The 16880-nt window shown below is 46.6% G+C and overlaps 1 pseudogene across 1 annotated transcript in view; it reads right to left on the bottom strand.

The window, feature by feature from the left end:
• Window positions 1-762: 762 nt before the first annotated feature.
• LOC146808481 (TRPM8 channel-associated factor homolog) overlaps window positions 763-16880 on the bottom strand; it is a 213366-nt pseudogene continuing 197248 nt past the window's right edge. The window contains exons 4-7 of the transcript XR_014967571.1: window positions 8617-8711; window positions 7505-7718; window positions 4846-5085; window positions 763-1121 (exon numbers count right to left, since the gene is read on the bottom strand). The product of XR_014967571.1 is annotated as a TRPM8 channel-associated factor homolog (transcript). The remainder of the gene's footprint in view (window positions 1122-4845; window positions 5086-7504; window positions 7719-8616; window positions 8712-16880) is intronic.

The following is a 16880-nucleotide window of genomic DNA, read 5'->3' as shown; positions in this document are numbered from 1 at the left end:
CTCTTTCTCCCACCTGGCGACAAAAATTGGAACCGCCTTCCCCTGCACCTCAGAACCACCCATCGCTCCAGCAATTCAGGAAAGAACTCAAGACCTGACTGTCCGAATGAATAAACCACCAAACAGCAGCTAGCAACTACAGTGGCTTGAGACCCTCACAAGTGATTTGCCGCGCTTTATAAATAACTGATTGATTGATTGAATGCTAGGCTCCCACAGCACACTGCAGCTTTTCAATAAAATGTGGCCTGAACAATTGGATTTCATTTCTGGATCCCACATTGGGCTTCAGTGTTTCATTCAGATCGCATGCAGAATTGGGAGCGGCGCTGCGCCTCTTACCACTGTGAAGGCAAAGGATCACTACTTGACTTATCACAGAGTTACTCACCTACTCTAAAAGCAAAGGTGAATACTTTACATATGCTAGATGGCCATAATGAAGTGATAAATGGATTTCACTTTGTGATTAATAGTTTAGACTGAATACATCTTTTTCATTTGATAAAAATGGTAGGTGGCCCTCACTTATTTGTTTATTCAGTAGTTTAAAATATTATCCCAGTTGGGCAAATTGGTATTTTTTTCAAGAGGGAGCACATGCCAGATAATGGTTTGAGTTTGCTCAAACTTGACTACTGCCTTTGTGATGAAGAGAACTGAGTGCCAGGTGTCAGGGAGTGGAAGGTCCTGGGTATGGAAGATTACCAAGAGGGTTATTCTGGAGATGACACCTCCACAGACTGCAGAACCCATATGATTTCAGCCATTTCCCTCAAGTCTCACCTGCAGATACGTCTCCAGAGCTGTCCAGTCGTTCCAATCCTCCAGCTTGGCCCCTTTCTGGATGTAGTCCTTGATGGTCTTCTCTCTTATTTGTGACTCAAGGTTCCTGTGAGCTTTGCTCCTCGTGACCTTCAGCACCTTCTCGCTCACGTAGACGGACCAAAGGTTGCAGGTGGCCTCATCGGTGTTAGGGCTGATGTTCCAGTTCCAGACTTGCCGATTGTGCCCCAACTCGTGGATGGGACCCCAGTTTCCTGCAGTATTTAACTCTACTTTAAGGAATTCCTTATACTTTTCTGCGAGGCCCATGATGGGATAGCCAGCATGCATCGAGCCTGAAATGAGAAGCCAAAAGATGACTGTAACTGAATCCAGCAGAAGAACCACCCAAACACTGCACATGGACAACATCTTTGTACACTCAAACAACAGTCTGTGCTGCTGTGTCTCTTTCTGAGAGTCTACAGAGGAACAGATTTGTTTTCTGTCAGAAGTGAGAGATGATATCCGTGGTCCCACTTCGCTTCCTCCTTATTTAACAATCAAAGACATATTTGGACCTGTGGGGCTCATACGTGTGATCTCCTTAAACTGGTTTGAGGATACCGTAGCTGAACACACATCAGGGGGTTGCACACATTAATACTAAACCAAATAATCCAAATTATGTATCTTGGTCAGTATGAATAACACTTGGAAGCAGCTCTTTGTAAATACAGGGGGTGAACCCCTCACCAGACCACCTTGGAATTAAAGAGGCTGGTCTGTGCCTTGGATAAAACAGGTTCTCCCACCCTTGATAACTCCTGGTTCCTCTGAAGGAGTGACCGCCATAGGGTATGGTAGTGCTCTGCCCTGTTAGCGCATCTTGATCTGTTCTAATAAGACACTGCAGAGAGCCCTGGGTAAGGGTACGTCCAGTGTAGGATGTTCCCAAATAGGGTCCAGTCCTGTAGGTGCCACAGGCCAGCCAAGGGAAAAAACATTTTTACAGGATGACCCCTCACAGCTTTTTGCACATTTTTGAACTGATGCTGCTGTTTTTTTTTTTCCCTGGGCCCAAATTTACAAAAATGTCACATAACTCAGTGATCAAAGTTGCTGCGCTGCCTTGTGTGACTAGGAGAGAGCAGGAGATCGCTGTATCTACAGACATATGGCACTGTCCTTCCCTTTTCCTAGCGCCGATGCAGGATTTTGCTGCCGAGCATCACGCAGCCACCTTTGCACAAAAGTGTAAAGGTATGTGTGAGAGTCTAGCATAGGTTTTGTATGCCCTTCCAGTACACAATACTATGGTTAGACTGAATTTAAAACTTTTCCTACTTTGTATGTATTCCATACAGTGCACTACACATGCAAAGTTGGAATGCATAAATGAAAGCCTTTCTCATTTTAACACCTGTTTCAAGTGATGTTAATTTTTGGTGCAAAACCCTGTCTTCTATCTTTGGTATGTAGGGTTTTGCATCACAAAACATGGGTGGTTCCATGTGAACAGCCAGGTACCACCCATGGAATGCCCCCTTACACAGACTAATGCCAAGCAGAACATCATGCTGGTTTGCATGACTTTTTCTTCCAAACCAACGCTAATACCAATCGGCGTTGGTTTGTAAATCCCCCCAAAAATATTGCCTTGTGTTTGCGCCAGAAAAGTAACACAGACCTGATACAAAACCTTTCTAAATCTGTGCCCTGTAGTGTACCAGGCCCGGTTAACTAGGCTCCAGTGAATGTTCTCTGACACTTCCAAGTATATGTGCAATTGGGTGATACCTGATTGGCATTTGTAGCCTTCACAGGGAAGCCCAGGCAAGGGTCAGCTGCAAGACATATTTCCAAAGATGGAGGATGGCGTGCCATGAGCCTGACATCATTGAGTCATAAGATGTGCCAATCTGATGTCCTGGTGCAAAAAGCTTCAAAATACATGTCTGATTGCAATACAGCGTAGACTCTTGAGTGACCTCTTGAAACTTAAAAAATGAACGTCATTGCTACAGCTGCCCCACAAATTCTCCTCTCTTAGGGTCATCGATCTTTAGCCTGAGGAACAGTTCTTTGAAGCTCTGTGTGGCCCAGACATGGAGATATCATTCACGGAATGCCCTTCATAAAATCCTGAGGCTAATTTTGTGAGAGAGGCTTCTCCAGGCCTTTGGAATGATCATGTCCTGCTGTGGCCACAGTCCAAGCACCATGAGGTCTTGTGTGCCTTTTGTGAGGCAGCCACATCTTAACTGGTAATATAGTATTTTGGGGATGTTACAGAGAGTGGCAGGTGCATAGGGTGTCAGAGTCAGGAGCCATGGGGCTAGATCCAAGGCTTCACATGGAATAGAACAGAATGGAAGTGCGGCGATAGAAAAACAGTCTCTGAAATGTTATGAGTAGACGGTGTAAATGCAGCAGATTGAAATATAGGGGTCTATTAGGATGGCGGGCGGATCGCCACCTCTGGCCCGGCGGTGGCGATCTGCTCGCCATCGAAAGGTGATTTACCCATTGCCACATTATGATGGCGGTGGGAATCACTATCATTACGCGGCGGTCGGAAAGACTTACCGCCACGGTTCCGCAAGGCGGTCCTTTTCCGCCTGCCTTGCGGAACCCAGAACCATGCTATGATTGCGACGGTGTCTTACAGGCCCCGTTGTAGTGATTACAATGTTCCTCTCCACCTGGCTCTCCGTGGTGGATTTACCGCTGCAAAAAGGCAGGCGGAGACTGGCTTTGAGGGCCCGTTGTGGGCCCCAGGGGGGTCAGCTGTGCACTGGGGAAACTTACCCATGGTACCCTCCTCCATTTGCATGCACAAGGTGGCAGGCACCGCGCGGTGCCTGCCACACTGTGCATGCAAAAGCACAACATGCTATTTTGGCATTGCGGCGGGTGCTGCTGTACGCAGCACCCACCACAATGTCAAGGATGCAGGATACGACCGCCAGGGTGGCGGTCGCATCCTAATCTGCGGTCGCATCCTAATCAGGGCTGCAGGACCGCCGCATGCCTGGCGGCTGGTCCCGTTTCCACTGGGATGGCGGGCGGGCGTCCTAATAGACCTCATAATCATTAAACCTATATTGTACAATCTAGGCTCTTGCATGATGGTAGGACAGAATCCATCGGAGGAAGATTCCTCACACACAGTGTGACAAGGCACATCACTGGCTTCCCCTTACACGACTGAGGAGCATTGGGGGACATTAAGTGGAGTAATGGCCTCCCCGACTGATCTGCTTCATAGTGGGACTGGGCAATGAAGTCGTAGAAGAAGTATGGAAATGTGTGAGACAATAATGCACTAGAGTTGTGTGCAAGGAGTTTGCCACCTCTCTGAGACCTCATTGACCAGTCCCTGTCACACACAAGAATGAAAAGATGAGCGGATCTGACTCTCAGACCTGCTGATCTACCTGGAAGTAGTGGATGAGCTGTGGGATTGGATAAAAGGCTTTGCTTAGAGCAGACATGGCTGGAAAAAGCAAAGATGGAGAAAAGCCTTGTGAGACTTTAACAACAGAAGGTCTCCATGCGTTTGAAAGCAAGACAACCAAGCCTCCGATGCAGTCTGTGGTAATAGATTTCAAAGTATTGCTCCCAGCCAAGTACCGGCTCTTTGTACCCTCAGAGGCCTGGCCAGGATAGGCAGATATATTACTGTGGTCTGTATTTGTAGACGGAGGCTCGTTTTATACTTGGAAATAACTGAACATATTCTTGAAAAACGCAAAATAGTGACTCCCTCTGCCCCACAGAGTGTGAAGTAAAGCTTGATCTTTTAGGCTGGAGCAATGTTATTTCATTTTATATTTAGATCTAAATCTGATGAATCTTCTGATGCCACCTTTCTAATCATTGATTACAAAGTAACCTTCAGACCCTGGAATGTGCTGTGATTGCAAGTGCCAAGTACACTGTGGACACTCAAATAGTCAGGGTAAACTCTACACTGGCCAGGGTGTGTGGCATGCACTCGTCCTACCACTGGTGCCACGTGTGACAGAACTGGAGCTGGCAATGTGCAGGAGGGAAGTACCTGGGTGGAGAACTTACCTGCTGACATTTGGACATCTGCCACAATTCTCTCTGGCCTCAAGAAGGGGAAAGGTATGGCAGCCAGCTCAGCAATCGCTTCCATCATGCGGTCCCACATGGACATCAGGGCGCTGGGCTTCTCCACTGTTAGGGCCTGCTCCGCAGGGACGGTGAGGATGATGTTCTCAGTGGCAAACTCTGCCCAAGGGGCAGGGTAGTGCCGGACAGTGTCCAGCCAGGCAGACTCGGTGGTTTCTCCTGCAGCAGAATCAAAGATGATGTTTATGTACTTGTTGTTCAATCAGAACACCAGAGCTAACCAGCAGCAAGGTAAAGATGTGAGTTGCTCTCTATATACCCTATGAACTAAACCTCTGAACATAAGCAAAAACAACTGTGGCAAAGCTGAGGTCCCACAACTGCCCCTGAATGCCAGACTGACCTTTGAGCAATTTTTTCAGTCAGAGAAAATCATCCGCATGGTCTGGTGGCTTAATGGACTTATGCATCTACCGTAGGGGCCTATGTTTAACCTCATGGTCACAGGTTTAAATCCTGGCAGGTCCACTCAGCCTTTAATCCTTCTAAGGTTGAGAAAATGAGTACCGTTGGGTAACAATAAACATATGTTATTCAGTGGCAAGATATCCTTCTGGGTTAACGTGTGATTTACAAATACACATGTTATGTTAAAGAAGTAGTGAACATCTGTGCAGAAAAAAATCTCAAAGCAACCAATCCAAGTATCCATGCCCTCCTAATTATGTATTGACACTAAAGGCCCGATCACAAGAAAAGGTGCTATTTATCACACCAGGTAAATAACAATACCATGGAATTCGTTATTTTTTGGGTGCAATAAATAGCATCTATTACAAGCTATTGGGGAATAACATGCATATTTTGGGGTTTAACTCACCAAAATACTAATGGCAGGGTTAATACCATACACATGTCCCCTGTTAAATTTCGGCAGGTTTGACCTGCTGAGATTTAAGGAATGTTCCTTTTTTTAACACATCTAATAAATATCGGATGTGTTAAATAAAACCAAACTCTTAATTCCGTCCTGTGCATAAATAGGGATTTATTCGCTTGGCGAAATTAACCGGGCAACTTGTAATCGAGGTCTTGGTTTCTTACTGAGAGTTTGGCAGACGGGATACTCCGTCAAAACCGACGGATATCCTCTCTACCATGTTAACAGTACCATAGGCTATTACGCAGTACGGCAGACAGGACGTCTGCCTCGTTAGTGAAAGAGCGTCCCACGCTGTAAACTCTAGATAGGGCACAAAGTTCTCAAGGTGAAAAACCCCTTTGTCATCAGAAACAAGATCAGAGAAGCAAATATCAGGCCTAGACTCCTATTCCAAACCATTAGGCTCTGCTCCAACCTATCAAACAACCTAAGATTCAAACATTGAAAGTGAAGGCAGAGACAATAGCAGAATTCCTCATAATAGAAATTGAGACGATGCACAAGTATTTCAACCAAAACCTTTGCCAGCCCCCTATATTGGAAATATTAGACGCCTATATATGAAATATCAACAACCTCTTAAAATGGACGAACTCCATAAAATTATGTAACCCCAAATCCATGAAGTCATGGAGAAGAGCATCTGCCGGAATGCTTGATCAAAACCTGGGCTGGGCCTCACACCTCAAAATAGTAACGCCATCAGTGGAAGAGATCTTACTGGAGACGACAGTTATCCTTCTACTCAAGATGTCAAACTCACTACATGTAGACCTAGGAGTGAGCTCCTGAACACAATTAATTCCAGACTCTGTCAGAAACAGCCTGGAATCATACACTCTCCGCACCATATAGAGGATATCATCGAAATCCTGGACGAAGCTGATCCCTGCGGGCAGCATTCAACACTGTTAACCACACAACCTTGATGAACATCTTCTTGCCCAGAAGAGGACTAGGAGGATCAGCCCTCGATTAGTTGCAGATGTTCCAGTCTGCTAGAACACAACTCATTAAGCTTGACTCCTTTGAGTTATTAACGTACACCTTAAACTGTTGTGTAGCACCAGGATCGTCTCTCTCCTGCATCGATGCAGCCCTTACATGGAGACCTCACTAGCAATGTCTCACAATGCGAATATTGCATTGCACTGATATGCTGATGAGACTCAGCTTCATCTAAGAGATTATAATCCCTCAAGAGTAAGGAACCTGAAAGTCTTCCTCAAAAGATTACCAATTGGACATCATCCTTCTCTCTGAAACTGAACTCTATGATGAATGAATTCATACTACTTGATTCCTGAAATCCCCACCCACCTGTACAAAATGTATTAGTCGCCTTAAGAAACCAAGTTCTCCAGTATTTTCAGTTCACAGCTCCATGAATTCCATTGATCATATCAATAATTTATCAAAATCAGACAAATACCAACCACATAGCCTACATAAAAGGAAAAACGTCATCCCTGCAGTGGACTTCATATCTTTGGAGCTCTCACATATAGACAGTGGAAATGCCATTTTGAGAAGTCTCCCTAAACCCATAATCTCACCCCTCAAAACCAACCTGCATGTAACAGTCCCTCCTGGTAGCAAACATTAAGTAATCAGCCCACATAATCCTTCATTAGTTGATCATAGTAACGGTGGCTATGCCCTGTGTTCTACCCACGTTATGAGCACAATACACACCATGCTTGTAGAAGGGTGCTCGCACTGCTCCTTTAATGGTGACTGATAAAGGTCCAAGCTGGCATCGGGCTGGCACCAGGATATAGATGAGGCCGCCCCACAGGTTGGAGATGGCAATCTTCTGGCTCTTAACCTCGTAGAGCCTGATGACTACCGGCGGGCGAAAGAGTGTGTCTTTATCACTAAGGTCGTCTGATTGGCATCCAATCTGTACCTATGAGATGAGGCAGTTGCAGTCAGAATGTGGACAGAGGCATGGCTTTAATTCTTCCCCAATGGATTACAATATTTCTTTAATGGGGACTCTGTGAAGAATGTCTGCCATTGTGTAGGAATCACATCCGGACCAATGGATCACAGACACATTAAGGCAGCGTGGCTGGGGTGCACATATTTGGTGAGGAGACTAAGTCATAGCATGTGAATGGGGCAAGCTTCTATTTCACATGAAGAGCCATGAGTATGAGCCATGAGACCGCACACAGAAAATGGAAACTCCACTGGGCTTCACGCAGTCATGTGAATCCAAGACTCTGCTCTCAGAGGGGTATCCTTATAGCAGTGTGGTGGACTGCTCACTGGGTTTATCCAACCTAGGATTGCACTAATAAACATCAAAGCCAATAATATCGGCATACAAGAATAACATGAACAGAATATTGAAGGACAAAATATCGAAAGGTAAGTGCATATAGAGGAAGTTTACATTAATTATTACTAACTCCACATCTACGTACCTTGAAGATATATATTGTTAAGGTCTATCTATCTATCTATCTATCTATCTATCTATCTATCTATCTATCTATCTATCTATCTATCTATCTATCTATCTATCTATCTATCTATCTATCTATCTATCTATCTATCTATCTATCTATCTATCTATCTATCTATCTATATGTGGATTTAGGTATATACAATCTATACTTATTTACCTTTTGGTATTTTGAATTCAGTGTTTTGTCCTCAATATTGCTATGCCTCTATCTTCTCGCTCTGATATTCAGGGAGCATAGCCTAACCTAGTAGGGACACAATATTCCCTTCACAGACCCCACGGTTGAGATAGCAGCCAATGGCAGCTCTTTCCATGACAAGCAGTGTCTTACCTTCAGCTGTTTTCCGATGGCTGGTGGTGGGAATGAGATGGATGCTTTCTGCTTTGGCTAGAGGTAAAGGCCAGTGCTTCTCCAAGCCTCGGCTCCTGCAAGAGGTCACACGTGGTTAAAAGGGACTCCATGAGGAAATGCCTAATCGCTCTCCTCCCAGAGCTGAGGGTTAAACAGACTGAAGATTGTGTCGAAAAAACTCACATTTAATTAAGTCGAAAAAGTACTTGTCGCAAAAGTTAATACTCTGTGAGTCACAAATTTGTCCAACAAAGGGATCCTCCTGCACCTGGAGGAACGCTCCCTAATGCAGGGCAGGATGTACATATATAGGGTATCACAGATGTTTATAATATCAACCACATGACTACATTCTCACCAGGAATTCCAGCACCAGCATGGGTGAGATCATGAGACAGTGCAGAGTCAGCCTTTATCAGAAACAACATTGAGGCCACTAAACACGCGGGTTTACAAATTCAGGTTTCGGGAGCAGGGCCGTAGCCACGGGGGTGGGGGCCCAGCGGGTCCTGGCACCCCTATATTTCTGCCTGGCCCCCCTAAAGCTGAACCCAGAATAATGTTAAGTCTCTATGGGATTTAAGTAGGTGTCTGTTTGCTGTTTACATTTCTTTCTAGAGAGCCATTCCTGCAGCTGGCATCCATTGCCCTTTAGTGGTGCTGTAGCCGCCAGACTCTACGGCGCCTCGCCTTCTCTCAGGCAATAAGGGCGAGGGGGTCTGTTCAGCGGGGCTTTGTGCTAGTAACAAGCAGCTCACAGTCTCCGCCTCCCTCACAAGTGCACAGAGAAGGCAGAAGCACAGTGTAGCGCTGTGCTGGCGCTAGTTGGCTTGCCTTATCTTCTGGTTTTCTTGACCGTGGCAGCAGTATTTTATGGCAGTCGGAATAAAGTTGGAGCTGCAGCCTCTCCTAATAGCGATCTCTGTTCAGAAAGCTCACAGAAAGTTATGAAAATGTGAGTCACTTAGACCTGAAGAAAAATGCAAATGCAAGAATAATTCTCAACTAGCATTGTGGAATGATGCAACCGGTGTGGTGAATGAGGGGCTGGTTTTAGAGTGAAAGGAATGTTTTGTAGGGTGAGGGGTAGGGTGCCATCAGTGGCAGGAAGAAATTATGAAAGGTTAAAAAAACAAACATTGTGGAAGCCCTTTGTATCTGTCTAAAGAAGTCACTGTGTTGCAAAAGAAGAAAAGTGCATCCTATAAACCAAGGTCTTTAAGAAACCTTCACTTGAACTATACAAACACCTGTCTCAATGAGGAAGCTTAGGAGGCTGAGTGTCTGCTGCTGTAATCTGTGACTAACATACCGGTCACAGATTACAATAACAACAATGGCATTTGGTGGGTTAATGCACACACTGCATAGATTTGAGTATCTTGAATATCAAGCTCTATTTTATATGTAATGCATGGTATACAGTGTAAAGCCAACTCGAAGGAGAGGTGAAGCACTACAGAAAAGATGTTTAGTGTCAAGTCATTTTTATTTGAAGTTAGAATAGAGCAAGGCAATATACAACTATCACTACAATGTGCCTCAGATACAGCTCTCACATAGCCTGGCACAGCAGATCTGTTTATAACAAACCCAGTACTAAAGCAGGTGAGCAATTGCACAGTGCTCAACGTGGCGACCCTATACCAAAATGCCCACCAAGACATGCTAGAATGAGAACTAAAGGCAAACAAAAGGGAGGAAGAGAGAACACAAAATCCAAGAAAGTAAGGGAAAAGGCTGAAAAGAAGGTATAAAAGGCTGGGTCAATCAGGGAGTGGAAAGGGACGGAGAAACCACATCATTACCTCTATGTCCCTCGTCCTCGACCCAGTCATAACTAATGAGGTATTCCACTTGACAGGAAACAAAACAGGAAACGCTTTTAGGCTCCACCCACCCTCCTGTCAGGGGCTATAATTACACATTATAAACAACAAATAGCCTGATCCGCAGTACACCCAATCCTGTGATACCGACACTTAAAGGGTTTCCAATATTTTCCAATTCCCTAGAGTGTGTTACCTATCACTACTCAAAGAGTCGTGGTGTATCAAAATAAAGTGTCGTAAAAACCATCATGACGCGATTTCCACCAAGTAATAGTTAAAAAAAAGTGTGAGAAAGGAGAGAGATCACCTCATGGTAGTAACACCAAGGGGGTTGCTGGCTGATACTCGCCAGTATACCCACTTATCATCATAGGTCGCTCTTACTCCGTGTAGAAAAACAGAGAGTGTATTCTTTTTATGAAAGAATCTCAACCCCAGTGAAGTGAAATAATAAAAACTCAAATGTAAGTAAACTATCAGTGCCTAGTGCTTTTATACGTGCCCTTTGGACCCCAGTGAGACTATGAAGGCGGTTGCAGGTACGAGGAGACTTCGCAACCAATTGGTAAAGATGGATTTGTGTATACGTTTCAGAACAAACATGTTGATTACATTATGTCCTCTTAGTAGGCAGACGGATTTTATAACTGGCATTCCTAGTGTCTTCTTTTATTATACCAAAAATAACAGTTGATGGACAGAATGCAGAACAATGTCATACATTCACCCCAGTACAGAGATCTGGGCTTGAATCCATCGTTTTTTTGCTCACCATGCCGTTCCAGTTTGAACCCAGCCATATGCAAATCAGTCTTGACCCTGTGCCTCATGGGTACAGTCCAGCCCGAACTGCCAAGCCAGGTCCTCCCTGGACTGGAAACAAGCATCCTAGGACCGGTTTCGGGGTTTCACCCCTCTTCAGCCAGGATACCTTGATTCCAGTGGCAGTTTGGGCTGGACTGTTCCCATGAGGCACAGGGTCAGACTGATTTGCATATGACCATGTCTGAACTGGGGTGGCGGAGTGAGCTAAAGAATGATGATGGATTAAACCCAGATCAGTTGACTGGGGGTGAGTGCTTGCAATGTTCAACACTCCGTCCATCATCCCCTTTGGTTTTGCTTTGTTCGCCCTAAGTTGGCAGGGTATGCCCAGACGTGGGTCCCTTGCTCACTTTGCCACTGGATTCAAGCTAGCATGGCTGAAGATGGCTGATTAGACAGAAACCAGTCCCAGGATGCTTGTTTTCGGTCCAGGGAAGACATGGCTTGGCAGTTCGGGCTGGACTGTTCCAATGAGGCACAGGGTCAGACTGATTTGCATATGGCTATGTCTGAACTGGGGTGGCGGAGTGAGCTAAATAATGATGATGGATTAAACCCAGATCAGTTGACTGGGGGTGAGTGCTTGCAATGTTCAACACTCCGTCCATCATCCCCTTTGGTTTTGCTTCTTTTATTATACCATCAGAGGTTTTAGGTGAATCTCACGTGAAGTTGATTTGGAGACCCAACAGCCCTGAAGAAGTTGCGTGATGGCTCTGCAACGAAACATGTTGGCATTACAGAGTTGATTATGGTTTGATTGAAACTATTTTTTAATTGTGGAAGCTGACAGCATTTAATAAAGTTATGTCAAGCTAGTAAGCTTCACCGGTTTTTAACAGTGAGAATTAGACCTTCATATTCTTACTGGGGTCCAAAGGGCACGTATAAAAGCACTAGGCACTGATAGTTTACTTACATTTGAGTTTTTATTATTTCACTTCACTGGAGTTGAGATTCTTTCATAAAAAGAATACACTCTCTTTTTTCTACACGGAGTAAGAGCGACCTATGATGATAAGTGGGTATGCTGGCGAGTACCAGCCAGCAACCCCCTTGGTGTTACTACCATGAGGTGCTCTCTCTCCTTTCTCACACTTTTTCTAACTATTTCTTGGTGGAAATCGCGATATGATGGTTTTTATGACACATTTAATTTGATACACCACGACTCTTTGAGTAGTGATAGGGAAAACACTCTAGGGAATTGGAAAATATTGGAAACCATTTAAGTGTCGGTATCTCAGGATTGGGTGTACTGCGGGTCAGGCTATTTGTTGTTTATAATGTATTGAGTGGGGGGCGGCCTGGCCCTTCTTCTCCCCCGTGGCTCCTATTGTGTTGGTGCTATAATTACACAGCCAACAGAAAGCACATCCTGTTTTGTTCCTTGTTAGTGGACCTGACGGGGCCACTGGGGTAGGTGCTGGGCACTTACCTGCTTCGTGTTGTCCTGTAGTTTCCTCCTCTGCTGGGCTCTTGGGGTGCTCATGGACCTTCGTGGGAGTTCCTCGAGTCGGGCTGCTTGGTTTCCTGGACTCCTTCAGGCTCCTCGTTGCCAGTTCTGCTGGGCTGCGCTGGTTTCCTGGGATCCTGCTGCTGCTGCCGGGTGAGTCCTTCCCTGCACAGGGACCCACCGCTGTTGCGGTGCCTTGTCTTTGCCTCGTATCCCAGTGTTTCTGGATGATTGGCTCTCTTGCCGTCATCGGGTGTTTCCTCCTGGCGCATTGCTGCTCGGACGCGGACCTTTAAGGAGCGCCCGGGGTGGGGACCGGGCGCTCCGTGTGTGGGCTGCTTTCCTGGGTGTGTAGATGTTTTTGGAGTGCCTGGGATGGGGTCCAGGCGCTCCTTGTGCGGTACTTCCTGGGGTGCACTCGGGTTTGGTCCCGAGTGCTCTGCGGTGCTGTTCTGACCGCTCTGGCACGGCCTTTGTTGCAGAGCGCCCCGGGTGGGGTCCGGGCGCTCCGTGTGCGGTGGTTCCTTGGGAGTGCTCGGGTTTGGCCCGAGTGCTCCGCGGTGCTGTTTCAGGACGCTCTGGCGTGACCTTTGCTGCGGAGCACCCGGGGTGGGGTTTGGGCGCTCCGTGTGGGGCAATCTCTCAGGAGCACTCGGGTTGGGTTCCAAGTGCTCCGTTTGACTTGCCCGGATCCCGCTGTCATTATGGTGTGCCCGGGTGGGCTCCGGTTGGGCTGTGCTGCTGTGGTGCTCCCTGACTTTCGGGTGCAGTTTGGTGAGGCAAGGTGTTCCTTCTGGATTCCCGGATTCAGCGTCTTCAGTGCCTGTTGCGGGGGTTGTTGTCCCAGGCTGCGACTCCCCTCCTTCAGTGGCTCGAGGTTAAGGGTCATATGGCTGCTACTGTCTTCATGGTGCCCTGGGCCGGGGTTCATCTTCGGCCTCTGCTGTGGCATCTTCAATGTTGGGTGCCGTTTCCAGTTCAGGGCAATACTCTCTCTGTGCCGGAGTCTTTGGAGGTGGTGTCCGCTCTCCAGTGGTGGCTGGATTCCTCCAATCTCTCCAAGGGGATGTGGATTCACCTGCTGCCTACATTGGTGTTGACGACGGATGCCAGTGCGTCCGGTTGGGGGGCTACTCTGGGTCAGTGGTCTGTTCAGGCTCGTTGGCTCCGGGTGGAGTCCCGCCGGTCATCCAATTGGAGGGAGCTGTCTGCAGTGGTCCGTGCTCTTTGTTTCTTCCAGGATCATCTACTGGGGTGTAATGTCCTGGTGAGGTCCAACAACTCAGTGACTGTTGCTTACATCAACCACCAGGGCAGTACTCGCAGTCCTTCATTGAATCTGGTGGCCTGTGCAATTGCAGGTTGAGTGGAGTGTCTCCTTCTGGCCATCTCTGCTCAGCATATCTGGGGTGTGGACAATGTGGTGGAGGATGCCTTGAGTCGCAGGTTTCCGTCTTCTCTGACCCTGTGTCTATCCCCCAGGATTTCCCAGATGATCTGTCGGAGGTTCTCTTGTCCTATCGCTTCTATCCTTCAGTTTTTTTTGGATGGGTTTCAGAAGAAACATGCCTTGTCTACTCTGAAGGGGCAGTGGGCTGCTGTTCGGGCTTTCTGGGATCCGGCTTCACTCCCGTCTTCGGATGGGTTGTTGGTTTCCCGGTTGTTCCGGAGTTTCTCTCTGTCCTCTCCGTCTACTCGTTCTCCGGTTTCTCCTTGGGATCTTTCTTTGGTCCTGGGTGCTCTGCAGTCCTCTCCTTTTGAGCCCTTGGAGACTGTGAACCTTAAACTCCTCTCTTTTAAGGTGGCTTTTTTGGTTCCTGTTAATTCTGCTCGGCGGTTGGGTGAGCTCACTGCCTTGCGTTGTTCTCCTCCCTTTTTGCGTTTCTTGGATGACGCGGTGATCCTTCTTTTGGATCCTGGGTTTGTTCCAAAGATTCGTTCTCGTTTTCATTGCTCGCAGGAGTTGATCCTTCCTTGTTTCTGTCCTTCTCCTTCCTCGCCTGCTGAGTGGTTGCTTCACTCCCTGAATGTGAGACGTGCGATGTCTGTTTATGTTGCCCGCACTGCGGGGTTTCGCTCTTCGGACTCTTTCTTTGTGACCTTTGGTCTGGCTGGTTGGGTTAAGACTGCATCCCGTCTTGCTATGGGTCGCTGGATCAAGGCTGTCATTTCTCTAGCTTATCAGGGCTCGGGTTTGCTTTGCCCTTTTGGGGTTCAGGCCCCTTTCCACTAGGGGTGTTTCTGCTTCCTGGGCTGCTTTTCATGGGGTTTACATAAATGAGATCTGTTGGGCTGGGACTTGGGCCTCTGATACTACTTTTGTGAAGCATTATCGTCTGAATTGTGCTTTGTCTGACCGGACGAATTTTGGTTGTGGTTTGTTGCGTGCTGTGGGGCGTATTCCCCCTACCTGAATCTGAGCATTTATTAAAGTATTTTTCACTTGCTGCACTCCAGATTTGTGTTCTGTCTGTGTTCTCTGTGTGGTTTGCCAAAGGCCTTCCTATGTAGTTGTTTTGGTATGCCTCATTAGTTATGACTGGGTCGAGGACGAGGGACGTAGAGGTAATGCTATGATTACTTACCGGTAATCCCCATTACTCTTAGTCCTACTCGTCCTCGACCCAGTCATACTTCCTACCCGCCCTCCCTGTTCAGGCCTTTGTGGCTTGGTATGTCAGGATGTGCTTTCTGTTGGCTGTGTAATTATAGCCCCTGACAGGAGGGTGGGTGGAGCCTAAAAGCGTTTCCTGTTTTGTTTCCCATCAAGTGGAATACGTCATTAGTTATGAATGGGTCGAGGATGAGTAGGACTAAGAGTAATAGGGATTACTGGTAAGTAATCATAGCAATATATTACCCATGTATCAGTGCTATAAACCCACATCCCTCCTCCATTGGTCCCATATGCCTAGAAAGGGAATAAAGTGATATTGTCGAACTCAATAGCAGAACCTCTACTGTAAAATAGCAGTTCGGATTCACCACTCCAGGACTTTTCTTGATGCTCGCCGGCCTCGTTAACGACCTTCAGTCGTCCCAGTCACATTACGAAGCATGTGACCCCCTAAGCAAGCAGTTTTAGTGCCACAGTCTGGAGTGCCTTTGTATTGTCATTAAGCATCTAGCTGAAATCTTGGAACAAGAGAATGCTCCTACCTTCCATTTGCAAAGCATTAATCAGAAGCACCATCTTTTCAATAAAAAGGTCATCAACGTCCAGGTCACAATGGCAGTGCTGCCACCACTTTCTTATGGGAAGCTCCCTCTGCCAGAGGGGAGTCTGTACACTGTCGGGATCAGAATACCCAGGATGGGAAAGGTACTCAGAAAACATTGCTGTTATCATTCTATCACAGACCCTCCAGCATGATATCCAAACCCCTAATGTTGGATTGGTGTCTGTGATTTTCCAGTGCCTCAATCCTTTCTTCTACCACCAACATCGCCCCAGTCGCCCACTTCAAACTTATCCTACGCCCCATGTGTTCCTCTAGCCAGTCCTTCTTCCCCTCTCTCTGCTGTGTTTTATTCTATTCACTTGAGGTTCAACACATTCAAATTGTATCTAAGCAGCCACAGATTAATGCTTTTTCAATGTTTTCAAGCTTTTTAAGTATTTTGTTTGACAGCTGGCTTACTGCTACCATCATCTCCCATCCCCTTTTTCCAACCAGTTAAGCTGCAGAGGTTTAAACTGATCCCAGTTAAATGTTGTCCATCAGATATTTCTGGAATTGACCCCTCCTCCATTGGCTGCTGGCAGCGTGTCTACACCCGAAGCTTCACCAGCCCTTCTCGTTCACAGGTGCTACTGGTGCCTTCCACAATGCCCTCTTCTCCCAGATTCAATCTAGCCGTCCTCACCCACTTCAAGACAGGGGATTTCCAAAGTTGCAGATTTAGTAGCCTAAGGTCAATCACGACACATGGCAACAGTTATCGCCATAAGAGTCCTCGTAGCCAAACAATGAGACTGCTGAAAGGAGCTCAAAAAGCAGCAATTTAGCACAATGCCAGGCTCAGCCTCCCTCCAGAGACAATTTTATGTTAGTAGGACATCTCAACCCCCCACCATGGCAAACATATTTTGGCACAGTATTTTAATTGATTTTTATTTAAGCCATTGA

This window comes from Triturus cristatus, chromosome 8, assembly GCF_964204655.1.
Source record: "Triturus cristatus chromosome 8, aTriCri1.1, whole genome shotgun sequence".
Lineage (NCBI taxonomy): Eukaryota > Metazoa > Chordata > Amphibia > Caudata > Salamandridae > Triturus > Triturus cristatus.
The sequence above is the reverse complement of the archived record's forward strand: the minus strand, read 5'-3'. Positions and strand labels throughout refer to the sequence as shown.